Here is a 24164-nt window from a genome sequence, read left to right on the forward strand (position 1 = left end):
AGATAGGGACAGAGAGAGGAGGGAGAGAAAAAGAGGCGAAGGAGAGAAGAAGGAGAAATGGCTAATGTGATTTTAGGCAAATAGCTGAGCACTTCTTCCTCTTTCACAGTTTCTTTGTGATTTTTCACTCAGTTTTCCTCACCACCTAGATCTCTTATTATAATATTGTGGCTGAATATATGTTCAAACTCTTCAAGTCCTCACCCAGTGAGTAATTACCAGTCAAAGGAAAGTAGAAAATAAAATGACTGAGAAAAGAAATCCGTGTCTCAAATAAAGGCACAAAAGGAATTTCACTCTGTTTTGAGCAAACTGCACTGGAATCGTAGCATCTGCTAACTATCCTTTAATTGTTGGTTAATTTTTAAAAATTCAATTCGGAGTAACATGGAAGGAGTTGGAAAAATTAGAATCTGGATTATCTAGACAGAGAATGGAGGGACGAGCATTCTAGGTTGTATAAAAAAAGGCAGGAAGGTGAAGGAGAGGGGAACAACTCTGGGGTGACTCAAGTGGTTTAGTGTAGCTGGATCTAGGGACAGCAGAGGAAAAAGTTAGAGAACTAGAAAGAAGCAAGTTGATGAAGTACCCCATATGCTACATTGAAAATTTTACTCTGAAAGCCAATGGAAAGATGAGAAAAGTATTAACAAGGACGAAAGCCCTAACTGCAGTGTGAAAGAAGGATGATGTAGGAAGAAGGAAGCTAGCGTCAGAAGAGGGCCCTTGTGGTAACCCAGAAGGGAAGATAAGAAGCAAAGCTAAAAATATTTGGCAATCAATTAGGTTTTTATGTTTAGGGTAGAAGTAGTTGAAAGAAGGGAAGGAGACTTTATTAACTTGTAGGAGCTTTGAATAGATAATGCATTATTCATCTAGGGAAAGGAATACAAAAGGAAGAACAGTTTTGGTGGAACAGGAGGGGAAAATAGAAATGAGTGAGTTTATTTTTTATTGAGTTTCAAGTGTTCTTATTTTTTATTTTAATTACAGTATAGTTAGCATACAACGTTATAGGTATTTCAGTTGTACGGTATAGTGATTCAACAACTCCCATACATCTCCTGGTTTTCCTCATGACAAGTGTGCTCCGTAATACCCATCTCCTGTTACGCCCCATCCCCCCTCCTATCTCCTCTCTGGGATCCATCACTTTGTTCTCTATAGTTAAGAGTTTGTTTCTCGGTTTGTCTCTCTCTTTCTCTCTCTCTCATTTTTCTTTTGGTTATTTGTTTTGTTTCTTAAATTCCACATATGAGTGAAATTGTATGGTATTTGTTTTTCTCTGACGAACTTATTTCACTTAGCATTATACTCTCCAGCTCCAATCATGTTGTTGCAAATGGCAAGATTTCATTCTTTTTTTTTTTTAAAGATTTTATTTATTTATTTGACAGAGAACACAAGTAGGCAGAAAGGCAGGCAGAGAGAGAGGAGGAAGCAGGCTCCCCGCTGAGCAGAGAGTCCGATGCGGGACTCAATCCCAGGACCCTGGGATCATGACCCGAGCCGAAGGCAGCAGCTTAACCCACTGAGCCACCCAGGCGCCCCAAGACTTCATTCTTTTTATGGCCGAATCATATTCCATTGTATATATATATATGCCACATCTTCTTTATCCATTCATCAGTTGATGGACACTTGGGCTGCTTCCATATCTTGGCTATTGTAAATAATGCTGTTGTAAAAATAGGGGTGCGTATATCTCTTTGAATTAACATTTTTGTATTTTGGAGGTAAGAACCCAGTAGTTCTTACCAGGGCAGTTCTATTTTTAACTTTTTCTTTGAGACTTTATTTATTTGTTCATAGGGACAAAGAAAGACAGAGGGAGGCAGAGGGAGAAGCAGACTTCCCATGAAGCAGGGAGCCCAATGCAGGACTCTATCCCAGGACCTCAGGATCATGAACTGAGCTTAAGGCAGATGTGAACCAACTGAGCCACCCAGGAACCCCTATTTTTAACTTTATGTGGAAACTCCTTACTGTTTCCACAGGGACAGTACCAGTTTGCTATTCCACCAACAGTGCAAGAGGGTTCCTTTTTCTCTACATCTTTGCCAGCACTCATTGTTTCCTCTGTTTTGTATTTTAGCCATTCTGACAGGTGTAAGAAGATATCTCATTGTAGTTTTGATTTGCATTTTCTTGATGATGAGTGATGTTGAGCATCTTTTTAAAAAAATATTTTATTTATTTATTTGAGAGAGAAAGATAGCATAAGCGGGGGGAGCAGCAGGCAGATGGAGAATCAGACTCCCTGCTGAGCAGGGAGCCCAAAGCGTGACTTAATCCCAGTACCTTGGGACAATGACCTGAGCGGAAGGCAGATGCCCAACCAACTGAGCTACCCAGGCATCCCTATTGAGCATCTTTTCATGTGGTTGCTGGCCAGCTAAATGCTTCTTGGAGAAATGTCTGTTCAGGTCTTCTGCCCATTCAAAAATTGGATTATGTGGGTTGTGGATGTTGAGTTTTAAAAGTGTAAGAGGAAAACAAACTAATAGAAGCTATTCAGCCTTCACTCCATCTTAAGAGCTGTTCATCTTGTTTCCCCCATGTCAGTCAATCTAGACTAGAAGTGTAGTGCCAACCCAAATTGCTTTTCCTATAAACAGGTTCTCTCTTTTTCTGTTTTACTGTTCTTTCCCTGTGTGTCTGATTCTTTTTTATTTCCCTTATTGCATTGCTCATTTTGTTTCCTTGCATTTATTCCATAGCTAGTGAGAATTGTTGACTCATTTTTATATTCAACAATATTCAAATCCTAATATGCCTGCCGCCATATTTCTTACATGCCTGTTTCAAGTGATGCCAGTAGCTCGAGACAATGAAATGACTACCTAATGCCTCTGGATCATGTTCCTAGACACTTAGGAAAGACTTCCCCAAAACAACGCATTTTGATCTTGGCTTCCTAGTCCCTTGTTGTGTCTCAAACATTTACTTATTACTTTCTAGACACCCCACCATTTCTAGGGAGAATTATTGAATGTTGTTAAATTTAAAAACATCTTCTATTATTTATCCTGATGTCCTTCACACAGATTTGCCCATTTGAAAAGCAATGGAATTGCAAACCAAGGCCTGCAATTGGAGAGGTTGCCCTTGTGACTTTTAATTTGGGGTTCAAATCTGAAGCCACTATTTATCTTCTTATATGCAGCATTTTGTTTGTTTTTGTCTTCTCTCCTGACTATCAGTTACTAAGACCTTGTCAAATCCTGATTTATGTTGTTCTGGAGACCATCTCTCTTTTTGAGACAGTCTCTGGGGCCTCCCAAAGTAAACTTCTTAAGTGTGGTAGGTTAGGACATTTAAATATATTGTCCACATTTCTAGAAAATATGTTCTTCTAGATTTTCATGTGATATTTACTACATGTGTGTGTGATTTATATAGGTTATGTTATCACCCTTATGTCCAATCAGGTTTGTTACCAATAGAAAATCCTGTAAATTAATGACAGAGTCTTTTCATGAGTAGAGAAACATTTGATATAGAACTTAAGCAATTATGTTAAAAGTATTGTTTTTAAATTTGAAAAGCAAGCTGAGTAGTATTTTATAGACAAACAAACAATAACAACAAAATCCTTCCAATCAGGTGAAGTCTCAGGAGATGTCTTAAATACAAATAATTTTAGATGTTGGACGTCCTAAGCTTATGAAGAAAATGGGAACACACATAAGCTCTCCCTCTGGTTTCTAGTTGGGAGCTCATGCATATGTCCTGATTTAGAATCTGCTGCTCCTCTGTTCTGTAATTGACCCCTTTCTCTTATCTCCCTCGGGCCCAAATCCTTCTGGAGTCACTAAGATTGGCAGTGTGGGGAGAAGCAGCAGCTGGTTTCAACCTTCACACGTTCCTCCTAAGAGAGAAGTAGGACCTTTTTTTCTGACTATTCTTGACAAAAGGAGTTTCAAAATAATTATGCTAGTTGAAAACGAATCCTCAGTCTGCTTGTTGCAATGATAATGAGCCACAGATAAAACGATCTTTGAAAATTCCTTTAAAATCAGTTAAAAAGAAACAATTAACCTGTTGTGTTAACTTAATTATTTTTGAACCCTGTAAAAGAGTATTCTTTTTGATTAAAACTATTTAAAGTTTCCTTTAAGATTTCCTCTGAAGTTGGAACATTTGTGCTTAGAATGGTTTTTGCAACTGGTTTGTACAAGATAACCTCTATTACTCAAACTTAGCTTTCTGCCACTGAAGTAGAACTTATGAAAGCAGACTCTACTGAGCAGCGTCAAGGGAGGCCCTGGAGGAGGCAGCAGAAGTACCAAGGAGCTGTTGTGGGAGGTGCTGAGCTGGTGCCACCACCACAGGCAGAGAGCACTGTTTCCAAGAGGCAGTCTCAGAGGGCTGATGTCTTCAGGAACTGCTGGGATTCCCCCACAGGCAGTCGGGGCTCTAATGGGAATTGGAGAGGGAGACTTCTTGCTCAGACACTTCTAGTCAGAATAGCAAACACAAGCTCTCTTTTACCTGGGCACGGAGAGGGAGGCACCCTCTGGGAGGGCTGGACTTTTTCTCAGCATTTATACATAGAGGTGGTAAACACCCCGAGTAATGTGATCTTTAAGTATGATAGAAATAAAGTAAAAAAGATAAACATCAGGAGAGAAATTTATCAGGAAAAACTTACCCACTTTTAGGGAGCCCATGGAATATTTAGAATGGATGATAATGTTAACATGAAAACAAACTTGAGCAGGGAAAGAGGCCAAGAAGGAAAGGAACTTGAAAATAACCCCTTTAGTTTCCTAGCAGTCTAAAAGAGGCACTGGACTGACAGTAAATAAAGCCATAGCCCAGGTCCCAACAATAATTCTGTGGTTTGTTGGAAACAACCCACTTATTAAACTAGAAAAATCAAAAGATTAAGTGTGCCAACATGTGTTCTTTGTAGTTCCTGAGTTATTGCCCTACGTTATTTCAGAGGTACAAGCATCTGGTTGGTTGGTAAAGATAACAATGATACTAATAATACTAGTAGTAATAATGTCATTGCCAAGTGTGCTAAACACTTTAGAAATGTTGGTTTATTGAAACTAAGCAACATTCTTTTATAAGGTAATTTTTCAGATGGGGGAACTGAACCTCAAAAAGATTAGGTAACTTGGCCAAGATCACACAGCTGAAACTGGAAAGCAAGACAAAACTATACTCTTAGCTTATTGCCTCAGTAAGTAGTAAAAGGAATAGAATGGGAGACTGGAGATCCTAATACTATTCAAAAATGCTGTAGCCCATAACTTGAGTGTGAATGAACCACACATATTCTTTGTGATTCCTAAGAGCCATCCTTCTCTTTTCATGCCTCCTCCATCTATTTCCTGTTAATACGTGGCTTGAAATAATTCTTCCTTGGACACTTATAAACTTGAATCAGCTAAATAGAGTTTCCTACAAAGTCAGATATGGAAAATTGCCAAAATGACATTCCTTTGGTAGAGTTTCTAAGAAATTATAGTTCCAGGAGTAAAATTATGATACCAGACACTCAGCAAATTTGTTGAATGAATGAGTTAATAAATAAACTGAATGGACTAAATACTTGGGTAGAGGGTAGGTTTTTGGAAATTATCCACTATTCAGTAATTATTTATTGAGTGTCTATTATGTGCTATGACGAATAGTATAGTGTCACTGAGGGCAAAGTTCAGCAGCTAGCCACCAATGTTTATTTAAGGCCTTTTCCAAAGTGCAGGCTATTAAGTTCTGCTATGCACCCTGTTCCCTCCCATATAAAACAGAGGGTTTAACTGGTGATTTTTTATGGTCCCTTCCACTTTCCACTTTATATCTTTATGATTCTCAATATTATTTTAATAAAGTTCTAAATTTTGGAATAGTTTTAGATGTACTAAAAAAATGCTAATATACAGAAATTTCCCATATGCACTATACCCCGCAGTCTCTATTATTTAACATTTTGCATTAGTGTGGTGTGTTTGTTGCAATTAGTCAATATTAATACATTATTTTTTTAATGAAACAGAAATTAAAGCAACAACAACAAAAAAACCCCAGAGCAAATCAGTATTTTAAATTTGAGAGGTTTTTTTTTTATCGGTATAACAGTATTCATTATTTTTGCACCACACCCAGTGCTCCATGCAATCCATGCCCTCTCTAATACCCACCACCTGGTTCCCCCACCCCCCCGCCGCTTCAAACCCCTCAGATTGTTCTTCAGAGTCCATAGTCTCTCATGGTTCACCTCCCCTTCCAATTTCCGACAACTCCCTTCTCCTCTCTAACTCCCCAAGTCCTCCATGCTATTTGTTATACTCCACAAATAAGTGAAACCATATGATCATTGACTCTCTCTGCTTAACTTATTTCACTCAGCATAATCTCTTCCAGTCCCATCCATGTTGCTACAAAAGTTGGGTATTCATCCTTTCTGATGGAGGCATAATACTCCATAGTGTATATGGACCACATATTCCTTATCCATTCGTCCGTTGAAGGGCATCTTGGTTCTTTCCACAGTTTGGCGACGGTGGCCATTGCTGCTATAAACATCGGGGTACAGATGGCCCTTCTTTTCACTACCTCTGTATCTTTGGGGTAAATACCCAGGAGTGCAATGGCAGGGTCATAGAGAAGCTCTATTTTTAATTTCTTGAGGAATATCCACACTGTTCTCCAAAGAGGCTGCACCAACTTGCATTCCCACCAACAGTGTAAGAGGGTTCCCCTTTCTCCACATCCTCTCCAACACACGTTGTTTCCTGTCTTGCTAATTTTGGCCATTCTAACTGGTGTGAGGTGATATCTCAATGTGGTTTTAATTTGAATCTCCCTGATGGCTAGTGATGATGAACATTTTTTCATGTGTCTGATAGCCATTTGCATGTCTTCATTGGAGAAGTGTCTGTTCATATCTTCTGCCCATTTTTTGATATGATTATCTGTTTTGTGTGTGTTGAGTTTGAGGAGTTCTTTATTGATCCTGGATATCAACCTTTTGTCTGTACTGTCATTTGCAAATATCTTCTCCCATTCCGTGGGTTGCCTCTTTGTTTTGTTGACTCTTTCCTTTGCTGTGCAGAAGTTTTTGATCTTGATGAAGTCCCAAAAGTTTATTTTCACTTTTGTTTCCTTTGCCTTTGGAGATATATCTTGAAAGAAGTTGCTGTGGCTGATATCGAAGAGATTACTCCTTATGTTCTCCTCTAGGATTCTGATGGATTCCTGTCTCACGTTGAGGTCTTTTATCCATTTTGAGTTTATCTTTGTGTATGGTGTAAGAAAATGGTCAAGTTTAATTCTTCTACGTATAGCTGTCCAGTTTTCCCAGCACCATTTATTGAAGAGACTATCTTTTTTCCACTGTTAATACATTATTATTAACTAAAATCCATACTTTATTCATTTTTTTTCTTAGTTTTTACCTAATATCCTGTTCTAGGATCCCCTCCAGGACACCACATAATATTTACTTGTCCTGTCTACTTAGGCTTCTGGCTGTGATGGTTTCTTAATCTCTTCTTGTTTTTTTTATGATCTTGACAAGTTTTTTTTTTTTTTTTCCAAGTAATCTCTATACCCTACGTTGGGCTTGAATTCACGACCCAGAGATTAAGAGTTACATGCTCTATTGACAGCCAGCCACACACCCCTGATCTTGACAAGTTTTGAGGAGTACCGGTTAGGTGTTTTACAGAATGTTCCTCAAATGAGATTTGTCTAGTATTTATTATATGATTAAATTTGGGTTATACATTTTTGGGAAGAAGACCACACAGTTAAAGTGCCATTTTCATTACATCATATGAAGGGTACATACTGTGAATATGACTTATCACTGTGGATAGTAGCTTTGGTCACCTGGCTGGGGTAGTGTTTGCCAGGCTCCTCTACTGTAAAGCTATTCTTGTCCTCCCCCTCTCCGTACTGCACTCTTTGGAAGGAAGTCATATGTGCATGCAGCCTATACTGAAGGAGTGGGGAGTTACGTTCCATCTCCCTGAGGACAGAGTATCTCCGTCGATTTTTTGAAATTCCTCTGTACATGAGATTTATCTATTCTCCCTAATTTATTTATTTATTCATTTATTTGTTTATTTATCTCAGTATGAACTCATGGATATTTATTTTATACTTTGGATTATAATCCAGTATTACTTTTCGAAAATGTTTTGTTGCTCTAATTATTCCAGCTTTGGCCACTGGGAGCTCTTTCAGCTATATCCTGTGTCCTTTTGATATATACCCTCGTCAGGTGTTTGGGTTTTATTGTTTTTTCTCCCCACCCCCCCAACATTTATGTTCTGCTACTCCAAGGTGCTCTAGGCTGATCTTGTATATTTCCTGTCCTAGTCTCAGAATCAACTATTTCTCCAAAAAGCCCTGGTTTCTTTTATTAGAGAATGGATTAGAAACCAAGTCTAGTTACTAGGTAGGCTCAATGCTACTGGTTTGTTATAACTTCTAGGTCCTGCCAGCTCACAGAGCAAGGAAATATATATATTTTTTCCTTGTGTATACTGATCTATATATGTACACATACCTATACAAATTTCCCTATGTAACTATTTTATCTGTATCAAGCTAAACATGAGTTTATACTGATGTCTCCAACTTGAATCCATTACTGCATGAAATGTTCTAGTCTCCTCCCTTTGCTTATCTGTAACCTCCTCCTACCCAGACAGTGAGAAGCCTGTCCTTTACCATCTGCCATTTATTCAGTTGTTCAATTACAGGATGCATGTATAGCAGTATCAGAATTATCAATCTGTATCCTGTGATAAATAATTTCATCAAGTAGAGTACAGTACTTATATATAGTATCTTTCTTTTTAAAGATTTTATTTATTTGTCAGAGAGAGGGAGAACAAGAAGGTGGAGAGCAGCAGGCAGAGGGAGAAACAGGCTCCCTGCTGAACAAGGAGCTCAATATGGGACTTGATTCAAGGATGCTGGGATCATGACCTGAGCCAAAGGCAGACACTTAGCCGACAGCCACGGAGGGGTTGCTGTGTAGTGTCTTTTTGCCTTCAGTCTTATAGATTCTACTTCCAAATTTACTTAGGTCAGTACCTTTCCCTCTACCACACCCTTCAGTGAGGGTTTTTTTTTTTTTTTTAACATGTTAAATATAGTTAGAATGTGTTGTCACATTCTGCATTCCATCCTGGGATACCCCAGCCTCTTTATATTTTTATTTGCATGCTGTGCTATAAAAGTCTATGATGCTATATCCATAGCATCCTGTATCCATCATCATTACATTACAATACAGAATAGTCTCACTGCCCCAAAATATCTCCTGTGCCTTATCTACTCGGCCTTCCCCTTGTTCGGAACTCCAGGCAACCATTGATCTTTTTACCATTTCTAGTTTTACCTTTTCCAGACTCTTATATAATTGGAGTCATATAGTATGTAGACTGTAGAGACTGGTTTCTTTCATTTAGCAATATGTATTGGAGAGTTATCCTCATATATTTATGGTTTGATAGTTGATTTCTTTTTAACACTGAATCATATTCCATTATATAGATATGCCACAGTTTGTTTATCCTTTTGTCTGTTAAAGAACATCTTAGTTACTTATAACTTTTGCCATTGTGAATAAAGGTGCTATATATATTTATGAGCACATTTTGTTTGGACATGAATTTTGAAATAAGTTGATCAATATCTTTTTGATATTTATTTTTCAGTTTGTTGGTTTGTAATCATCTAGCTTTTATATGGCTTCTCAAATATAGTTACTTATTTGTTTATTTATTTACTTAATAAGATTGTATTTATTTATTTGACAGAGGGAGAGAGAAAGAGCATAAGCACAGGGAGTGGAAGAGGGAAAAACAGGCTCCCCACTGAGCACGGAGCCCAATGCAGGACTTGATCTCAGGACCCCAGGATCATGACCTGAGCTGAAAGCAGTCACTTAACCAACTGAGCCACGTAGATGCCTCTTAAATATAGTTATTTAAAAAATAGTGAACAGGGGCGCCTGGGTGGCTCAGTGGGTTAAGCCTCTGCCTTTGGCTCAGGTCATGATCTCAGGGTCCTGGGATCGAGTCCCGCATCGGGCTCTCTGCTCAGCAGGGAGCCTGCTTCCTTCTCTCTCTCTCTGCCTGCCTCTCAGTGTACTTGTAATTTCTCTCTGTCAAATAAATAAATAAAATCTTTAAAAAAAAATAGTGAACAGTTGCACATAAAAAAATCTGTTCAGAATCAGGTACCATCTTTTATAAAAATATAGAAAATGAACCAATAAATATTTTATGGAATAAGAGAAGTTTAAATATAGGGCAATTTAGAAATATTACATTTAATGTTTTTTAGAATATGAGCAGACCTGTGGTCTACCAAAGCCATTTTTTCATATTACAGATAGGAAATTTATAGGTGTTGAATTAGCTGCAAAATGTTCCTTTTATTGCTCCCTCACTAACAAAACATGTTGAAAATTACATGTTTGGAAATCCAAATACAGACCTTTGCAACTTGAAGTAATAAATACAACACCATATTAGATAAGTACCCAGCTTCCTTTTTGTGTGTGCATGCCAGATAGGATACATGAAGTACCGAGAAATAGTAAGCAATGGAAATATTTTCCCTCAACATTTCATTTTTACACATGATATGTTTTACATACAGCATATTCCTACTAAAACATAACTGTGGTTCTATAGGATATGGGTATACATTAGAGTGGGAAACAAGTATGTTCACTAGAATTTTAAAACATGGTAGCAGTTCTACCAAAGGAAAAGGAAAAATGTCTTCTGTAACATTGTCTTCTGTGAAATTGCAAGTTAGTCTTTGCCTTTAATACTGGTATTCAAAGGTTGTTCCTTCTTTGTGGATGCATTAACAAAAATTGTCCCCACATTGTTACCACCTTACAGAATTTTCACTGTATTTTCCCACAGTATCCAAGTGGCTTATGCTGATTGGTCCAGCAAAGCTCGAGTATAAAATTTCCTGGCATCAAGAAAGCTTTAACATTGAATGGTACATTTTATTTTGTGTATTTAGTTACCCAACATAAAATATTTGAAAAACCGGAGAAGACCAAGTACCAGTGAGAATGAGGGGCTTAAGAATATACTAGTTCATTGGGGCACCTGGGTGGCTCAGTGGGTTAAGCTGCTGCCTTCGGCTCAGGTCGTGATCTCAGGGTCCTGGGATCCAGTCCCACATTGGGCTCTCTGCTCCGCGGGGAGCCTGCTTCCCTCTCTCTCTCTCTCTCTGCCAGCCTCTCTACCTACCTGTGATCTCTCTCTGTCAAATAAATAAATAAATAAACAAACAAATAAAGAAAGAAAGAAAGAATATACTAGTTCACTGAGTGGCTCAGTAAGTTAAGCCTCTGCCTTCAGCTTAGGTCATGATCTCAGGGTCCTGGAATCGAGCCCTGCATCGGGCTCTCTGCTCAGCAGGGACCCTGCTTCCCTCCTCTCTCTCTTCCTACTTGTGATCTCTCTCCGTCAAATAAATAAATAAAATCTTAAAAAAAAAAGAATATACTAGTTCAATACATGACTTTTTTAGTACCAGAAAATTGATGATTCTAAAGCCATGTTGGCAAATGCTGGCATTCCCTGACCTAAAAGTTTCTGGGATTTCTCTCTTAGGAGCTTGACTCACTGAGAGTTGAGGACTGATTTTCCAAGAAACCTGGAGGATTTGAGGGCTTTCGTTCAGTGGAAGGAATTTAAGAGAGAATTCGTGGGAGTCTGATTCTCTCTGAAGCAGAACATACCTCATGATGTATTACATGGGAGCTTCTGTAGATTGACATGCACCCTTTAATGTACAAAAAATAAAACAGGGAGAAATCTCTTTCTTTCATTTTCTCTTTCCCATGTAACAGGGGGCCCTTCAGATGCCTAATTACCTTCAACTTCCTAGAATCTCTTTCTACCCTTTGTTCCCATTAAAATTTATAAGTGACAGGCTCATACACTCCCATATTTTAGCTACCTCTCAAATAGGGCCAAACTATTTACAACCAATAGTTTTTAAGTGTTCCAACTTCCTAGAAACATTCACAGTGATTTGAAACTTCGTTCCTTTGTTTGTTTAGGTGGAAAAGCAGCAAGATGGAATAAGACGTTTATTCCCTGGATCTTCTTTAATAGGTCCCTGAATACTCTTAATTATGCCAATATGAGGTAAATCGATATATATGTCTCTGAGGAAGGGAAAATACAGAGATTATTCTTCCCAGTATCCCCCTGATATGCTAAATTAAACTTAACTAAAGCCAAAGATCCTCCAGGAAGAAATGGCTTAAGACCCTATTCCCTGTCCTTTGGAGATTAGAGCGTTCAGAAGGGCTGAGAAAACCCTGACAGAGATTTCCTGGTAGCAAGACCCATTGAAGTTCCCCCAAGAAGAAATAAGGAATCTGGCATAGTGACTTAGGCTTAACACCAGGCCCCAGAGGTTTGTGGGGACGGCATGTTCTAGATACAGAGTGTAGCTGTGGTTAGAAACCCAATTATGCCTGGCCACTTTGGCAAAGCTGTCTTGTTTGGGGAACAGTGGCTGATTCTGTGAGTGTAAAACCAGTAAGCTGTCATTTTGGGAGTCCATGTCCTCAGTGCCACTCTGCTGCCTGCGCAGGGCTCTACAGCTGAAAGGACGTCCTTATAAGCAAGTCAAGGACACGTTAAAGGCTTAGGAACCAGTTTTTAATAATGACACAGTGTAGAAGTGATGAAAATCAGAGCTTTAAATGGACTGATTAGTTCTTTCCACATGGAACTTTGAAATAGTACAGCTCCTTTTGGACTAAGTAACTTTCCAGGGTTCCTGGACAGTTTGAGGAACAGTGAGTCCTTGAGAGAGGGAGATACAGAATCACGTACAATAAGGAGGAATGGAGGCTTAAGCAAGTAATTAGAAAAATAAAGAAGATGCCCCATTTTGCAATCCAAACGGATGGAGGTCATGCAGATTATATGTAATGTTAGTTTATTGTGAATTTCCAAGAGATGAAGTGTTTGTCAAATTTATTTAACCACCAAACATTTTTTTTTCTCTAAAGTAAGCATCTTGAGGGACTAGATTCCATGGAACGCTTGAAAAATGCATCTCAAATGGTAGAATTTTAGATACTAAAAGGAGCAACACACCTGGGACAAGGACCTTTTCCTGGCACCCACTCAAATGATTGTTAACTGTGACAGACTGAGTTCCACAGTTCTGTGATGCTAATGACTGTATTCTAGTAACTCTAATTCAAGGAGGGTAGAGTGCACAGGGAGAGGGTGCTAAAAAGAGATCATAGCTTTCTCCTTGAATCCATCTATCCTTTGCTTTTGTATAATGACCACCATATGCAATCTCTTGTTGGCTCCATGAGTAAGGATTTTGTTTTATTGTGTCAAGTATCCTCAGTGCCTAGAGCTCTGCTTGGCACCATGTAAGTGTTTAATAGCTATCTGTTGAATGAATGAACTTCTGGCCTTCACTGCACTGGCAAAGTTATTAAAAACTTAACATGGCTGGGACACCTAGGTGGCTCAGTCAGTTAAGCATCTACCTTTGCCTCAGATCATGATCCCAGGGTCCTGGGATCTAGTCCCACATCAGGCTCCCTGCTCAGTGGGGAGCTTGCTCTTCCCTCTCCCTGTTGCTCCCCCTGCTTGTGCTCTCTCTCTTTCTCTCTGACAGGTAAGTAAATAAAATCTTAAAAAAAAAATTAAACTAAAAAACAAAAACAAAACAAAAAAAACTTACCATGGCCTTTTTTCTTGTTTTCTTTTTTTGGTCTTTCTTTTGTGTGTGTGTGTGTGTGTGTGTAGTTTATACCTTGCAGCTGCAGAGCAGATCCTTCTGAAAATTCAGGAAGTATGAGAAGAGTAATAACTGGGAAATCTTGGCTAGGTTTGGTAGGCTCAATTCTCTGAAACAAATGGAAAATAACATTTTATTTAAAAATCAATTGAAACCCACATTTGCCCAAGTCAAACCAACCATTTCAAACTCCACCAGCTGAATCACTATTCCCCAGCTCCACTCTGTGCCCAATCTAAGGACAAGTGTAACACATTTAACAATTGTAAGTTGTATAAATAAAGTGAATTCAATAAATCAGTATATAGGTAAAACATTAAAAATATTTCCTTTCTGCTATCTAAATTATCATTAAACTACTTACCATGTGGTATAAAGCAAAATGGTCATCAACTCATTCTAATGATTTCTTAAGTCATTATTTTTTAGAAATTACTTGTGTAGTCTTATGTTTGATAAGCAATCACGAAACTAAATGTTGCCTGTCTCTAAGCTATGGTTTTACAGAGGAAACTGCACCAAACTCTTTCATTGCCTTCCTCATGAAATTGATGGTGGTTGGTTCTGGCACCAGGCACTTGCTGCAGTGTGAGGGTGACTGGGTAGGCTGTCCATCATGTTCTAGAGCCTATACCAGGGGGGCCTTTGCTTCTGCTCCTGCCTACAAAACTGCTCCTAGCAGGCCTGTTCCACACTCCTACTGAACCTTGGTTCCTCCTGGGCAGCAGGCAGGGGCGAGATTCCTCCCAGCTACCATATTGGTCTGCTCAACTCATGCCCCAATGTCTAGATGCACTAATCCGTTTACCCCCTACTTAGCTTCCATCAGATGATGTCTTTCGGTAATAAATGGTCTAATTTAAGCTACTTACCAACCATTAGGTCAGTATTTCTATATTTTAACCTGTAAGAATGCTATGCCAGTGTGTATTAGTTGAATTATCAGCCGTGGCCCAGTTTCTTCCTAGTAGTTCAGAAAATCTCAGTCTTCTCCGAAATATGTTGTTTTTGCCAATGCTCTACCTCTGAGCTAATGCTGGGAAAAAAATCCCCTTCGTTGCCTAAGTTGCCCAAGGTTACCAAACTAAGGCCGCTTTACTCTCTTGGTGATTTACTCCTATTACAACTCAGAGTCTCTGGATAGCTATATCAGAAAACAACCTGAGCCTCATACAACCCTCAGTTTGTTTTGCCTCCCATAGATCGCCATTTTTTAGATTAAACTTGTACATTTCTTTTCTGTTTTATTGAGATGTAATTTACATACATCACTGTATAAGTTTAAGATGTATAGGATAATGACTTGACTCATGTTTATTATAAAAGTTTTACTACAATAAGGTTAGTTAACGTGCATTACTTCATATAGATTAAAAAAAAAGAAAAAAAACATTTTCATTGTGATGAGAACTCTTAGGGTCTACTCTCTTTTAACAGCCTTCAAATACATCACACAGCCGCGTGTAGTAATCATGTACCTTACATTCTCAGTACTTATTTATCTTGTAATTGAAAGTTTGTACCTTTTGACCACCTTTATCTAGTTCTTTCCCCGAGAGCCCCCACCTCTGATAACCACAAGTCTGATCTCTTTTTCTATGAGTTTGGTGTTTTATTTCTTTTCTAAGATTCCACATGTAAGTGAAATCATACAGTATTTGCTTTTTTCTGTCCACCTACTTCACTTAGCGTAATGCCTTCAAGTTCCATCTATGTAGTCACATGTGGCAGGATTTCTTTCCTTTTTTTAGTGGATGAATATTCAATTGTATATATACATATACCACAGCTTCTTTATCTTTTCATCTGCCTATAGACATGTTGTTTCTATGTCTTGGCTATTGTAAATACTACTGGTATGAATATGGGGGTGCAGACTCTCTCTTCGCCACACTGTTTTCCTTTCCTTCCCATATATTCCCTGAAGTGGAATTGCTGGATCATAGGGTAGTCCTATTTTTATGGAATGAAAAGTAGAAGCTTGCCCATTTTTTAATTGGATTATTTGCTTTTGTTACTGTATTTTGCTGTTGAGTTGCATGAGTTCTTTATATATTTTAGAAATTAACCCCTATCAACTACATGATTTACAAATATTTTTCCCTTTCTGTAGGTTATTAATCATTTCTTTTGTTGTGCAGTCTGTAGATGTTGACACTCATTTTGTCCTAGATAATTTCTCCCCAATAGCTTGAGAGGTTAGGTAGAGATCTTTGATCCCCAGTGGTTTAGGAGAATTGTTCTCAACATGGCTGGGCCTCAGAAGCAGTTAGTTGTGTGGGACCAAGCCATGAAAACTGAAAATTCCATAGGTCGGTTGGCTTTGCATCCAGGGTTGGAAACCCTTAGCTTAAGGGGTCTGTTTTGGCTCCAAAGCAAGTACTCACTTTTCCCCTCCATTTATTAGGCCCACTGCCAGATGTACCCTCATGCCTCAACAGGATTAATTCTTAGGAAATTCATAAACAGTTTGGTTACTTTGGGATTCCTGCCACTCTGTGAGCCACTCCTATGAACATTGATGCACAATTTCCTTTACGGCAATTCCATAAGTTACATTAAAAAAAAAAAAAAGCCCTGACATCACAAGGAAACCACTTTTAGTTGCTCCATTTCCTGAAGCCTACAGCTGGCAAAATGCCTGGGACAAGATGTATTCAATTCTACTCAAAGCAGAGCTGTGTTAGGAGAAACAGATGGCCCACCTAAGGTGAAAAAATTACTTTCTTGGGGGGAAGGCAGGGTGGTTTATTCATCTCTTCCTCTAGGAAAGCAAGTAAGTGTGAAGGCAAAATAAACAAAACACATTACAAACACATTCCACAGATGAACAGAATAAATGGCGCTGAACAAACCTATGGGAAGCATCTTCCTGCCCCCAGGCAGGCTGTAGGAGCTTGTCATATGATTATTAAAGTGCCCCCAGCTCTTGAAATTCATTCTGTCAGAGGAAGTAATAAGAACCAAAACATAATTGAAGAGATAACCCATCATTAACCTTCTCTGAGAGCTGGTAATGAGGGACTGAGACAACTGGGGATAGTCAAGATGAACCAGAAACTGGTTCAGGAAAATGACTGGATATAAAACAAAGCAGTATAGGTCATCTGCATTTGTTTAGAACAGGGGCAACCACTCAGTGAGAATTTGTTGCTGACCATCTCACATTTTCTAGAGGAGAGGGACCCCTTTCCTGGAGGTTACCAGTGTTCAGATCACTAGGAAAGCACATTCCCTTCAGAAAACTTTTCTACTACCAAGATAAAACACTCCTTTGTTCTAGATGATCATTCAACAAGGAACATTCTGATTATGAATTTGGTTTCTCAGTTACCGTAATAATGGGCAGTATTGAGGGAACAAGTTTGGAGGTCACTGGAGAGATTTATTATACACCTGTTACAAATAAATACATTTGTGTCAATCTTTTGAGGGTTTGGTTAGCATAAGTTAGTTCTGCAACCTAATTTCCTAACAATGTGAACAAAATCCACTCTTTGGACCTACACAGCTGAATATCAGACCCCACAACACTGGGACCACTGCCCCCATATTTCCATCCTGTAGACTGTACCCAAGCAGCCCTGGGCCACCTTCTGTAACATCTGTGCCTCTCTTTAAATTCAACACAAACTATCCCCAAAAGTCATCTCCTTACTTGCTTCTTTAAAAATCAGCAGAAGATAATTCTAAATTATGTTCTCTGTAATGCGTTCTAGAGTCTCATAGCCCTGAACCTCAGGAAACAATTCGTATTATATGTGACCATGTAGTTTGACTGAGTACACTGTAACCACAGAATTTTACCAAGTAGCAAACTTCTAGCTTCTGGTGGTCCTTGCTGTCCTCTTCATCTTGAGAGGGTCGGCCAGAGTGAGGCCACATGATGATGTACCCAAGGTCCTTCAACCAGCCGGGAGAAAGGAAAGGTTACACTACCAAACACAGTTCCTATGCAGACCCCCTCATGTGATCAAGTAAAAGGGACAAGTAATTTGAAAGGGAACATAAATGGGTTAAATGAAGAAAACAGGGAGTGTTCTCATACAAAAGAGCAAAAGTCAAAGTGTACTTGCTGCCAGCGGTGCTCACTGGAGCTGTGGGAGAGTGCGGCACTTTGCCCGTTTCTCTCCAGCAGAGGGAATGTGTGCTTCTATGACTCATCCTGGCATTCTCATCCCCGACTCTTATAAAAGTGGAACACCATTAAAAAAAAAAAAAAAAAAAAAGTGGAACACCAACACTTCAAGTACTTTTGCTTAGTTGCCTCCTTCCTAGGGAGTAAATGGTTGGCACTGTGCACCCCTTGGTGGATACTGTATACTTGTTTGCTGTTGTCTTTTGGTGATAAATTATTTTTGCTCATCTCCAAAGTGAGATGGAAGCAGCAATGTAGAAATTACCTATTAGTCTTACATCCCAGAAATTGCCCTGTATTCCTTGAAAAGAGCAAACTACCTTCCCTTTAAATGCAAAATAGAAATAATAGTGTTGCACATTGATTTCTTCTCCTATACTGGAGAGTTGGCTGAAGGACTAAGGATGACAACTATTGTGAAACTTCTCTCAAAATATTCATTTCATAAATAACACAAGAGATACAGTCACTGGAACTGAGATTTTTAAGGGTTCTGTGAGGTGACAAAATGGGGTTTGCAATTCAGGATGTTTATTGCTCTCGGGGGCTATGGCTAATCTCTTATGAAGCAAAGTTTCAGTTGGGTAGAGATTGAGCAATTAGAACACAGATGCATTGTGTAACTCCTTCTTCCTCTTTATTTACTGTGGAACAGTGAAGATCTTAAGTCTGAAGCTATAGGCCAGCTTCATAGATTTAATTTTTTGAGTATCTGGGATCCTGAGAACTCAGCATTTCTTATAAAAAGTAGCTACAGGTAATCAAAGCTGTGCTGATACTGAATTTATCTGACAGAGTTCACATAAGAACGTCCTAACAGTTTTTTCTTTAAAGGGAGAGAGAATGGACATTTATTGATTCCTTACTCTGTAGCCACACTACCTTCATTGACACATCTCAGAGATTGATGCTCTTTCTCTTATATTACAAATGGGATTGAGACTCAGCTTCAGCAGTTTATTGAAGACAATAGAGTAACTTAGATAATGATTTCTGGCCAATTTATTACAGAAGTACAGTGATAATACTGTAGAGCTGGCCTTTAGGGTTTAAACCCAGTCTCTCCCACCCCTAAACCACTGCTCTTTTCATGGTACCATGTTGCCACATTAACATACAAGAAGCTAGAGAATGGCCACAGAATTTGTTTGTTCTTTTTTGAATTTTACTGGGTTTTTTTTTCAATTTTTTTTTTTGTGGTAAAATACACATAACATACAATTTACCACCTTACCCATTTTTAAGGGTACAGTTCAACGGTATTAAATATAGTCATAATGTGCAACCATCACCACCATCCATCTCCATAACTCATCTTGTAAAACTGAAACTTTATTTCCATTGAACAATAACAGCCCATTCCTGCCCTCCCCACTCCTTGGTAACCATGATTGTACTTTCTGTTTCTATGAATTTGACTAATCCAAAAACCTCTCATAAGTGGAATCATTTAGTAACTGTCTTTTTGTGACTGCCTTATTTTGGCATAATGTCTTCAAAGTTCACGCATGTTGTAGTATATTGTAGAATTTCCTTCACTTTTAAAGCTGAATAATATTCCGTGTATATACATCCCACATTTTGCTTATCCATTCACTTGTTGATGGACTCTTGGATTTTATCTATTGTGAAAAATGCTGCAGGGAACATAGGTATACAAATATTTCTTTGAGACCCTGCTTTCAATTCTGTTAGGTATATATCTGGAGGTAGAAGTGTTGTATCATATGATAAATCTATTTTTAATTTTTGACAAACCTTTATACTGTTTTCTGTAGTAGCTGTTCCATCTCATATTCCCACCAACAGAGCACAAAGGTTCCAATTTCTCTACATCCTTGCCAGTAGTTGTTTGTTTGTTTGGTTGGTTGGTTCATTGTAGCCACCTTAATGGGTATGAGGTGGTATCTCATTGTGATTTTGATTTGCATTTCCCTCATGATTAGTGATGTTGAACATCTTTTCATGTACTTACTGGACTTTTGTACATCTTTGGAGAAATGTCTATTCAAGTGCTTTGCCAATTTTTGATGGGATTGTTTTTTTTGTGTTGTTGAGTTTTAGGAGTTGAGTTCTAGATATTAATCATGTTATTAATCAGATAAATTATTTGCAAATATTTCCTTCCATTCTGTGGTTTGCCTTTTTACTCTGTTGATGGTGTCTTTTTTTAAAATTTTATTTATTTGACAGACAGAGATCACAAGTAGGCAGAGAGGCAGGCAGAGAGAGAGGAGGAAGCAGGCTCCCCGCTGAGCAGAGGGCCCGATATGGGGCTCGATCCCAGGACCCTGAGATCATGACCTGAGCCAAAGGCAGAAGCTATAACCCACTGAGCCACCCAGGCACCCCTATGGTGTCTTTTGATATACAAAGTTGTTTAGTTTTCATGAAATCCAATATGGTATTACATCTAAAAAATCATTGCCAAATCCAGTGTTGTGAAGCTTTTGGTTATTTTCTCCACAGAGTTTTATTGTTTTAGGTCTTACATTTAGGTCTTTAATTTATTTTGAGTTAATTTTTATATATAATATTAAGTAAGAATCCAACTCCATTCTTTTGCATGTGGATATTCCGTTTCCCCAGCACTATTTGGAAAGTCTGTGCTTTCTCCATTGAAATGGTCTTGGCACCCTTATCAAAACCCAGTTGACTATATATGCAAGGGTTTATTTCTGGACCCTGTTCTATTCCGTTGGCATATATATCTGTCTTTCTGATAGTACCACACTCTTTTTTGATTATTGTAGCTTTGTAGTAAGTTTTGAAATCAGGAAGTGTGAGTCCTCCAGTTTGTTCTTCTTTTTCAAGATTGTTTTGGCTATTCAAGGTCTTTTGAGATTCTGTATAAATTTTAGAATGGGTTTTTCTATTTCTGCCCCAAAAATGTCATTGGCATTTTGAGAGCAATCACAATTAATCTGCAGATTGCTTTGACCTGTATTGATATCTTAACAATATTAAGTCTTCCAATCCATGAACACGGGGTGTGTTTCCATTTGTCTTCTTTAATTTGAAGAGAGTTTTATATTTTTCATTGTACAAGTCTTTTCCTTCCTTGGTTAGCTTAATTCCAAAGTTTTTTCTTTTTTTTAAATTCATTTTCATGCTATTATAAATGGAATTGTTTTTGTAATATTCTGTTTAGTTTGTTCATTGCTACTATATAGAAACAACTAATTTTTTAAAAAAGATTTTACTTATTTGTTTGACAGAGAAAGAGACAATGAGAGAGGGGACACAAGCAGGGGGATTGGGAGAGGGAGAAGCAGGCTTCCCGCCAAGCAGGGAGCTCCAATGTGGGGCTTGATCTAGGACCTTGGAATCAGGACCTGAGCTGAAGGCAGATGCTTAATGACTGAGCCACCCAGGTACCCCACAGTGCAACTAGTTTTTGTGTGTTGACTTTGCATCCTGCTATTTTGCTGAGTTTATTCATTCTACCATCTTTTTTTTTTTTTAAGGTGTGTGTAATCTTTAGGGTTTTCTACATATCAGATCATGTAATCTACAGAGCCATTTTTTTTCTTTTCCAACTTAGATGTCACTTATGTATTTTTCTTGCCTAATTGCTCTGACTAGAACTTTCAGTAGTATGCATAGTAGAGGTAGTGATAGGTATTCTTGCCTTTTTTCCTGATTGTAGAGGAACAGCTTTTAATCTTTCACCATTGAGTGTGATGTTTACTGTGTTTCTCATATATGCTTTTTATTGTGTTGAGGTAGTTTCTTTCTATTTCTAGGTCTTTGGAGGGTTAGGGTTTTGTTTTGTTTTTGTTTTTGTTTTTTTTAACCATGAAATGGTGTTAAATTTTTGTTATGTTCTTTTTTGGGGGGTGTCAGTGAAGATGATCATATGCCCCCCCACCCTTTATTCTGTTAATATGACATATTACACTGACTGTTTTTTGTATGTTGAACTATCCTTGCATTTCAGGAATAAATCCCTTTTGATTATGGGGCATAATCCTGTTAGTATATTCTTGAATTTGATTTGCTAGTGTTTTGTTGAGGCCCTTTGCATCAATGTTCACAAGGGATATTAGTCTTTAATTTTCTTTTAGTGCCTTTGTCTGATTTTGGTATGTAGATAATTCTGGCTTCATAGAAAGAATTAAAAAGTGTTTCCTGGGGTGTTTGGGTGGCTCAGTGGGTTAAAGCCTCTGCCTTCAGCTCAGGTCATGATCCCAGAGTCCTGGGATTAAGCTCCATGTTCGACTCTCTGCCTCGCAGGAAGCCTGCTTCCTCCTCTCTCTCTCTCTGCCTGCCTTTCTGCCTACTTGTGATCTCTGTCTGTCGAATAAATAAATAAAATCTTTAAAAAATAAAAAATAAAAAACAAAAAATAAAAAGTGTTTGCTTCTCTTCTTCTTCTTTTTTTTTTTTTTTTTTTTTAGAAAAGTTGAAAAAGGAGTAGTATTAGTTCTTTAAATGTTTGGTAGAATTCACCAGTAGAGCAATTGAGTCCAGGGCTTCTTTTTTGTGAAGAGATATTTCTTATTAATTCAATCTCTTTACGAGTTATAGATTTATTCAGATTTTCTATTTCTTTGTGACTTAGTCTTGGTTGGTTTTGAATTTCCAGGAATTTGTTCATTTCATCTAGGTTATCCAATATGTTGGCATACAATCGTTCATAGTACTTTCACATACCTTTTTCTGGCCGTGGAATCAGTAGTAATGTCTTCATTTTCACTTCTGATTTCAGTCATTTGATTCTTCTCTTTCTTTTTTTTTTAGTACCCCCCCTTTTGTTTGTTCATCAATTTTGTTGATCTTTTTGAAGAAACAGCTTTTGGGTTTTTTTTAAATTTTCTCTATTATTTTACTATCATCTATTTCATTTATCCCTGCTCTAATCTTTATTATTTCCTTCCTTCTGCTAGCTTCTGATTTAGTTTGTTCTTCTTTTTCTAGTTCCTTAAGTTATAAAGTTAGGTTGTTGATCTGAGGTCTTCTTTGTTTTTAAAGTAAGCACTTACAGATACAAATTACCCCATTAGCACCACTTTCGCTACACCTCATAATTTCTGGCATGTAGTGGTTTTGTTTTCATTAGTCTCTAAGGATTTATAAATTTTCCTTGTAATTTCTTCTTTGACTCATTGTTTGAAAGTGTAGTGTTTAGTTTTCACAATTTTGTGAATTTTCCAGTTTTCCTCCTGTTACTGATTTCTAACTTTTACCCATTGTGGTTAGAGAGGATATTTTGTATCATACCTACCTTTAAAAAATCTATTGAGACCTCATTTGTGGCCTATTATGTGATCAGTCCTGTGAAATATCCCATGAAAACTTCAGAAGATTGTGGTATGCTGTTGTTGGGGATAAGTGTTCTGTATGTTTGTTAGATTGAGTTGGTCTATTGTGCTAATGTTTATTTCCTTACTTATGTTCTGTCTAGTTTTCTGTTTATGATAAGGGATATTAAAATCTCCAACTATTGTTATAGAACTGTTAAATTTTCCATCCAATTCTGTTAGTTTTTACTATATATATTTTGATGGTCTGTCCTTGAGTACACAAAGGTTTATAATCATTATATCTTCTTACTATATTGAAGCTTTTATTAATATATAATGTACTTCTTTGACTTCTTGTAAACCTTTTCAATTTAAATTCTATGTTGTCTAATAGTATATCCACCTGTGCTCAATTTGGCTTCTATTTGCAAGGAATATCTTTTTCTGTCCTTTCACTTTTCATCTATTTGTGTCTTTAGATCTAAAGTGAATCTTTTGTAGACAACATATAGTTGGATCCCTAGATTGGGTTCTGCCAATCTCTGTCTTTTGATAGGAGAGTTTAATCCATTTATATTTAAGGGAATTACTAATTAGGAGGTTTACTTCTGTTATTTTGCTATTTGTTTTCTAAATGCTTTATAGACTTTTATATCCCTCATTATCAACATTACTGTCCTCTTTTGCGTTTAGTTTAATTTTTATAGTAAAGTATTTACATTCTTTCCTCATTTCCTTTTCTTTTTTTTTTTTTTTCTTTATGAACTAAAGACTTTTATTTATTACTGAGCAGAAGCTACACATTGGATACCTGTGTTTAAGAGTCTTTTGGCAATGTGGGCATAGCAGAGCATTTTCCTGACAGTGCAATCAATGAAGATGGCTGAGGTTAAGTTCCTGCTAAGACAGTCTCTGCACTGGCACTCATTCGAAAACACACATTCTTCATCATTAGACTTGCTTGTGACAGATTTCTTCCTTGACCAAACTTT

At 37.8% G+C, this 24164-nt stretch overlaps 1 long non-coding RNA gene across 1 annotated transcript in view; it reads left to right on the forward strand.

Annotated features, from left to right (window-relative positions):
* LOC132013478 (uncharacterized) overlaps positions 1–24164 on the forward strand; it is an 84721-nt gene that overhangs the window by 24583 nt on the left and 35974 nt on the right. The window lies entirely within an intron of this gene.

The sequence above is a fragment of the Mustela nigripes genome, chromosome 1 (assembly GCF_022355385.1).
Source record: "Mustela nigripes isolate SB6536 chromosome 1, MUSNIG.SB6536, whole genome shotgun sequence".
NCBI lineage: Eukaryota > Metazoa > Chordata > Mammalia > Carnivora > Mustelidae > Mustela > Mustela nigripes.